The sequence below is a fragment of the Bactrocera oleae genome, chromosome 2 (genome assembly GCF_042242935.1).
Source record: "Bactrocera oleae isolate idBacOlea1 chromosome 2, idBacOlea1, whole genome shotgun sequence".
Taxonomy (NCBI): Eukaryota; Metazoa; Arthropoda; class Insecta; order Diptera; family Tephritidae; genus Bactrocera; species Bactrocera oleae.
This window is the reverse complement of record NC_091536.1, coordinates 32808630-32816511: the sequence shown is the minus strand read 5'-3', so window position 1 is coordinate 32816511 and position 7882 is coordinate 32808630. Positions and strand designations below refer to the sequence as shown.

The 7882-nt window shown below is 35.1% G+C and overlaps 2 long non-coding RNA genes across 2 annotated transcripts; both read left to right on the top strand.

Moving 5' to 3' along the window:
- Nucleotides 1-2504: 2504 nt before the first annotated feature.
- On the top strand, nt 2505-5677 carry LOC138858911 (uncharacterized). Its single transcript, XR_011397930.1, has 2 exons — nt 2505-2811; nt 3477-5677. It is a non-coding gene; the product is annotated as an uncharacterized lncRNA (long non-coding RNA).
- A 21-nt stretch (nt 5678-5698) lies between these two features.
- LOC138858912 (uncharacterized) lies at nt 5699-6344 on the top strand. The gene is made up of 2 exons (XR_011397931.1): nt 5699-6005; nt 6142-6344. It is a non-coding gene; the product is annotated as an uncharacterized lncRNA (long non-coding RNA).
- The last annotated feature ends 1538 nt before the right edge of the window (nt 6345-7882 follow it).

Sequence of the window (7882 nt, the reverse complement as noted above, 5' to 3'; positions counted from 1 at the left end):
CTACCGACAGTCCCATTGTTTGTTTTGCAGATCAAAACCAGTTAACACCTATGCATTAATATAAAGAACCAGTCCAAAAAATATATTTCTGCACCAATCATTTCGAATTTGGTTTAGAACCAGTTGCTTTAAAACACAACTCAAAGACGGTTCAATGTATCGGTGTTCGAGTGTCTTTAAGAACAACTGTTCTAGCTCATCTCCACCAACCAAATTTGAAAATGCTTGCGTGCAGTGCAGTGAAAGTTCGTGAAATATTGAGATATATTAAAAAAAATGAATCGTAAGTAAATCTTATTATTAATACAACTAGTTTCAGAAACTCAATTTGCACACAACAAGGCCATAATGGAAGCTCTGACAGAACAATAGGTCTTGACACAAAATTTCATTCGTCAGGAGTTAATAAGGGCGTCTATAGCTGATTTTTGCCATTGAAAGATTGGAAGCAAGCTTGAAGGCATTGGAAGAAAAAATCGCGAAATTTTTGTAAGCGTAAATAATATTAAGTTAGTGCAAACTAACTAATTTCCCCCAAAGCGGATAAGAGAATTAAAGCAGAAGCTATAGTCTTACCGCAACTAACAAATATGCTTCCAAGCTATCATATAAATAGCAAACATTGGCAAAAGGTTTCACACCTAAAGCTAGCAGATCCCAACTGCAACACCCCCGCTCAAATAGACATTCTATTAGGCAGCGATCTCATACCTCAGATAATACTCGAGGGTGTTGAGAAAATTTCAAACAAACTATTGGCACAAAATACTATTTTCGGTTGGATCCTAAGTGGATCCTAGTTACAGAACCAGTTTCCACAAAAACAACTCAATTTGACGAATACTCTAAAGAATACCTTCATTCACAATTAAGGAAACTTCGGGAGTTAGAAAAACGCCCCCTCATATCAATTACAACCCCAAAAGATCAGTATTGTAAAGACTTCTACAAAGCCAAAACTACTCGATCAAATAATGGCCGGTACGTCGTACGACTACCACCAAAGCCACAAACTTCCAACACTCTACAAATTGGCACAAAAAACCATGTGAGAGTTTGTTCTGACAACCCCAGTGTTAAAAACACAAATATCTATAATTCAACCAAATCATCGAGATTTATTACTAAGTATTCGAAAAGAAAATTTGTTGTACACTAATTTCCTTAAATTTGAAAAGGGCAGTACAACATAAAAATACAGGGGATCCAATGGAATGCGATATCTGATCAGCTTTCATATCCTACTGAATTAATATCTGCATTATCCGCAATAACATTTTTGACCCCGCAGGATGGCTTTCGCCAATTATGATACAAGCGAAAATCCTAATTCTTCTTCACTTAGAAAAATGGTCTCAATCCTCAAACAATCTTAACGATATCAGAATCTACCGATTCTTGGCCACAATCGCCCACTTCCATACATAATATCGTCCGCAACATACGAGTAATTGTCATAGAATATCCAAAAATCGACAGTTCTCTTACTATAGTGCCTCATAGTTGCCTAAATTTTCATAATCAAATACAATTCAAAATTAAAGTTAAGGAATCACCATACTTGCAATGTGATACAGTGAAGCATCCAGACTTACAAAAAGCAAAGGTCGCACTTATCGCATCTATCTAAGAGCTCTTCATACGGGTAGTTTATGGGAAACACTTGTAAAAGTTGTAAATCTCACTTCAAAAAAGTGAGCGAAAATCACAAATCTCACTCTCGCAAGATCTCTCTTCAAAGGTTTCAAAGGAGCACCCATTCTGGCCATATCTGAGCCAGGCGTGGAGTCGCTAACCGTAATAAACCGATGGTAAAGAAATTTTAAACAAACAATACAGATAATAAAATTATAAAAGAAACAACCGTAATACAATAAGTATGAAAAGCACATACAACCTCAAAACCCGCAAAATTAAGTTACATATCTTTTGCACGCACAGCAAAATGCATACCGAATATGCCTTCTGCCCATACAGGTAAATATGGATATAACTTTATCACCATGTATGCCGCGCTCTCGGCTACTCAACCAGCAGTACTCTGAAATACATGTAATATAAGCATTTACGTGTAATACTAGGCAAAATATTCGCCTAGGGGGCCCAGGATGTTTAAATGAGTTTAAACTCCCTCCTCCAAGTGCAACACCACACCTGTGAACACTCAAGGAATTTCACCCCACACCAGATGACACCACACAGGACAACACAACATACCATTTCTCATTCGCTATATATCATTCGTTTTCGTCTACGGGCCTAAGCGCCACATCAACCTTAAACATTCGAAATAATTCCGATCTCTTTGCGCAACGTCATCGTAAAAAATCGTTATCTCCGCTACCAACCGTCAACACTTTCTGGACTTAAAACCGTGGTATTAATCTTTATCAAAAAAAGAGTTAAACCAATAAAAAGTTTGTGAAAATTAACATTTAATAAAAAAAAGTAAAGAACATTTTAATTTAAACTTTAAAAAAAAAGCGTTTTGTGGAAAAAATGGAAGACATAATGTCATTGGTGAGTGCTAACATTATAGCATAATTAATCAAATGATATTCGTTTATATGCACTGTAGGCATTAGTCTTTGGGTGTATGTACATATAATATATTGTGAAATTTGACCGCAACAGACTGTATGTTTCATTTTCATAACTTTGTTCTCCAATATCATACGTATTAAATAAAATGTATTGTAGAATTCTTTCTTTGCAATTGTTGTTTTTCCACAGTTTTTAATTCTTATTAATATACTGGAAAACCGTGGCTACGAAAATTCTGAATTACGGCTGCACGTATAACTAAGTGAGGTAGTATATTTGAGGTAGAAATACTTAACTCTTTGTAAATATTTCCGCGACATTCTTCAAAACACACCCAACACCTTATTAAAGTATAAAAAATAGTTCAATATAATAATTTGAATATTATTTGAAAAATTTTCAGTACTAACGAATTAAAATGAAAAGATGATTTTACGCTACCATGTCATCCAAAATTAGACTTCACATCTGGAATTACCAGACTATGTCGTTATGTAGCTATATTATGTGAAATTTTGAAATTTTATGAAAATTGTTGGTAAATCTAGTTAAGGCATAAACCATCGATAGTCAAAATAAACTATTGATGATAAGACGAAAATTAAACTACCGACAGTCCCATTGTTTGTTTTGCAGATCAAAACCAGTTAACACCTATGCATTAATATAAAGAACCAGTCCAAAAAATATATTTCTGCACCAATCATTTCGAATTTGGTTTAGAACCAGTTGCTTTAAAACACAACTCAAAGACGGTTCAATGTATCGGTGTTCGAGTGTCTTTAAGAACAACTGTTCTAGCTCATCTCCACCAACCAAATTTGAAAATGCTTGCGTGCAGTGCAGTGAAAGTTCGTGAAATATTGAGATATATTAAAAAAAAATGAATCGTAAGTAAATCTTATTATTAATACAACTAGTTTTTGTTTCAGAAACTCAATTTGCAGACAACAAGGCCATAGTGGAAGCTCTGACAGAACAATAGGTCTTGACACAAAATTTCATTCGTCAGGAGTTAATAAGGGCGTCTATAGCTGATTTTTGCCATTGAAAGATTGGAAGCAAGCTTGAAGGCATTGGAAGAAAAAATCGCGAAATTTTTGTAAGCGTAAATAATATTAAGTTAGTGCAAACTAACTAATTTCCCCCAAAGCGGATAAGAGAATTAAAGCAGAAGCTATAGTCTTACCGCAACTAACAAATATGCTTCCAAGCTATCATATAAATAGCAAGCATTGGCAAAAGGTTTCACACCTAAAGCTAGCAGATCCCAACTGCAACACCCCCGCTCAAATAGACATTCTATTAGGCAGCGATCTCATACCTCAGATAATACTCGAGGGTGTTGAGAAAATTTCAAACAAACTATTGGCACAAAATACTATTTTCGGTTGGATCCTAAGTGGATCCTAGTTACAGAACCAGTTTCCACAACAACAACTCAATTTGACGAATACTCTAAAGAATACCTTCATTCACAATTAAGGAAACTTCGGGAGTTAGAAAAACGCCCCCTCATATCAATTACAACCCCAAAAGATCAGTATTGTAAAGACTTCTACAAAGCCAAAACTACTTGATCAAATAATGGCCGGTACGTCGTACGACTACCACCAAAGCCACAAACTTCCAACACTCTACAAATTGGCACAAAAAACCATGTGAGAATTTGTTCTGACAACCCCAGTGTTAAAAACACATATATCTATAATTCAACCAAATCATCGAGATTTATTACTAAGTATTCGAAAAGAAAATTTGTTGTACACTAATTTCATTAAATTTGAAAAGGGCAGTACAACATAAAAATACAGGGGATCCAATGGAATGCGATATCTGATCAGCTTTCATATCCTACTGAATCAATATCCGCATTATCCGCAATAACATTTTTGACCCCGCAGGATGGCTTTCGCCAATTATGATACAAGCGAAAATCCTAATTCTTCTTCACTTAGAAAAATGGTCTCAATCCTCAAACAATCTTAACGATATCAGAATCTACCGATACTTGGCCACAATCGCCCACTTCCATACATAATATCGTCCGCAACATACGAGTAATTGTCATAGAATATCCACAAATCGACACTTCTCTTACTATAGTGCCTCATAGTTGCCTAAATTTTCATAATCAAATACAATTCAAAATTAAAGTTAAGGAATCACCATACTTGCAATGTGATACAGTGAAGCACCCAGACTTACAAAAAGCAAAGGTCGCACTTATCGCATCTATCTAAGAGCTCATCATACGGGTAGTTTATGGGAAACACTTGTAAAAGTTGTAAATCTCACTTCAAAAAAGTGAGCGAAAATCACAAATCTCACTCTCGCAAGATCTCTCTTCAAAGGTTTCAAAGGAGCACCCATTCTGGCCATATCTGAGCCAGGCGTGGAGTCGCTAACCGTAATAAACCGATGGTAAAGAAATTTTAAACAAACAATACAGATAATAAAATTATAAATGAAACAACCGTAATACAATTAGTATGAAAAGCACATACAACCTCAAAACCCGCAAAATTAAGTTACATATCTTTTGCACGCACAGCAAAATGCATACCGAATATGCCTTCTGCCCATACAGGTAAATATGGATATAACTTTATCACCATGTATGCCGCGCTCTCGGCTACTCAACCAGCAGTACGCTGAAATACATGTAATATAAGCATTTACGTGTAATACTAGGCAAAATATTCGCCTAGGGGGCCCAGGATGTTTAAATGAGTTTAAACTCCCTCCTCCAAGTGCAACACTCTACTCGGGAAAAACTGACACGCCTTAATGAAACACACCACACCTGTGAACACTCAAGGAATTTCACCCCACACCAGATGACACCACACAGGACAACACAACATACCATTTCTCATTCGCTATATATCATTCGTTTTCGTCTACGGGCCTGAGCGCCACATCAACCTTAAACATTCGAAATAATTCCGATCTCTTTGCGCAACGTCATCGTAAAAAATCGTTATCTCCGCTACCAACCGTCAACACTTTCTGGACTTAAAACCGTGGTATTAATCTTTATCAAAAAAAGTGTTAAACCAATAAAAAGTTTGTGAAAATTAACATTTAATAAAAAAAGTAAAGAACATTTTAATTTAAACCTTAAAAAAAAGCGTTTTGTGGAAAAAATGGAAGACATAATGTCATTGGTGAGTGCTAACATTATAGCATAATTAATCAAATGATATTCGTTTATATGCACTGTAGGCATTAGTCTTTGGGTGTATGTACATATAATATATTGTGAAATTTGACCGCAACAGACTGTATGTTTCATTTTCATAACTTTGTTCTCCAATATCATAAGTATTAAATAAAATGTATTGTAGAATTCTTTCTTTGCAATTGTTGTTTTTCCACAGTTTTTAATTCTTATTAATATACTGGAAAACCGTGGCTACGAAAATTCTGAATTACGGCTGCACGTATAACTAAGTGAGGTAGTATATTTGAGGTAGAAATACTTAACTCTTTGTAAATATTTCCGCGACATTCTTCAAAACACACCCAACACCTTATTAAAGTATAAAAAATAGTTCAATATAATAATTTGAATATTATTTGAAAAATTTTCAGTACTAACGAATTAAAATGAAAAGATGATTTTACGCTACCATGTCATCCAAAATTACACTTCACATCTGGAATTACCAGACTATGTCGTTATGTAGCTATATTATGTGAAATTTTGAAATTTTATGAAAATTGTTGGTAAATCTAGTTAAGGCATAAACCATCGATAGTCAAAATAAACTATTGATGATAAGACGAAAATTAAACTACCGACAGTCCCATTGTTTGTTTTGCAGATCAAAACCAGTTAACACCTATGCATTAATATAAAGAACCAGTCCAAAAAATATATTTCTGCACCAATCATTTCGAATTTGGTTTAGAACCAGTTGCTTTAAAACACAACTCAAAGACGGTTCAATGTATCGGTGTTCGAGTGTCTTTAAGAACAACTGTTCTAGCTCATCTCCACCAACCAAATTTGAAAATGCTTGCGTGCAGTGCAGTGAAAGTTCGTGAAATATTGAGATATATTAAAAAAAATGAATCGTAAGTAAATCTTATTATTAATACAACTAGTTTCAGAAACTCAATTTGCACACAACAAGGCCATAATGGAAGCTCTGACAGAACAATAGGTCTTGACACAAAATTTCATTCGTCAGGAGTTAATAAGGGCGTCTATAGCTGATTTTTGCCATTGAAAGATTGGAAGCAAGCTTGAAGGCATTGGAGAAAAAATCGCGAAATTTTTGTAAGCGTAAATAATATTAAGTTAGTGCAAACTAACTAATTTCCCCCAAAGCGGATAAGAGAATTAAAGCAGAAGCTATAGTCTTACCGCAACTAACAAATATGCTTCCAAGCTATCATATAAATAGCAAGCATTGGCAAAAGGTTACACACCTAAAGCTAGCAGATCCCAACTGCAACACCCCCGCTCAAATAGACATTCTATTAGGCAGCGATCTCATACCTCAGATAATACTCGAGGGTGTTGAGAAAATTTCAAACAAACTATTGGCACAAAATACTATTTTCGGTTGGATCCTAAGTGGATCCTAGTTACAGAACCAGTTTCCACAACAACAACTCAATTTGACGAATACTCTAAAGAATACCTTCATTCACAATTAAGGAAACTTCGGGAGTTAGAAAAACGCCCCCTCATATCAATTACAACCCCAAAAGATCAGTATTGTAAAGACTTCTACAAAGCCAAAACTACTCGATCAAATAATGGCCGGTACGTCGTACGACTACCACCAAAGCCACAAACTTCCAACACTCTACAAATTGGCACAAAAAACCATGTGAGAGTTTGTTCTGACAACCCCAGTGTTAAAAACACAAATATCTATAATTCAACCAAATCATCGAGATTTATTACTAAGTATTCGAAAAGAAAATTTGTTGTACACTAATTTCCTTAAATTTGAAAAGGGCAGTACAACATAAAAATACAGGGGATCCAATGGAATGCGATATCTGATCAGCTTTCATATCCTACTGAATTAATATCCGCATTATCCGCAATAACATTTTTGACCCCGCAGGATGGCTTTCGCCAATTATGATACAAGCGAAAATCCTAATTCTTCTTCACTTAGAAAAATGGTCTCAATCCTCAAACAATCTTAACGATATCAGAATCTACCGATTCTTGGCCACAATCGCCCACTTCCATACATAATATCGTCCGCAACATACGAGTAATTGTCATAGAATATCCAAAAATCGACAGTTCTCTTACTATAGTGCCTCATAGTTGCCTAAATTTTCATAATCAAATACAATTCAAAAT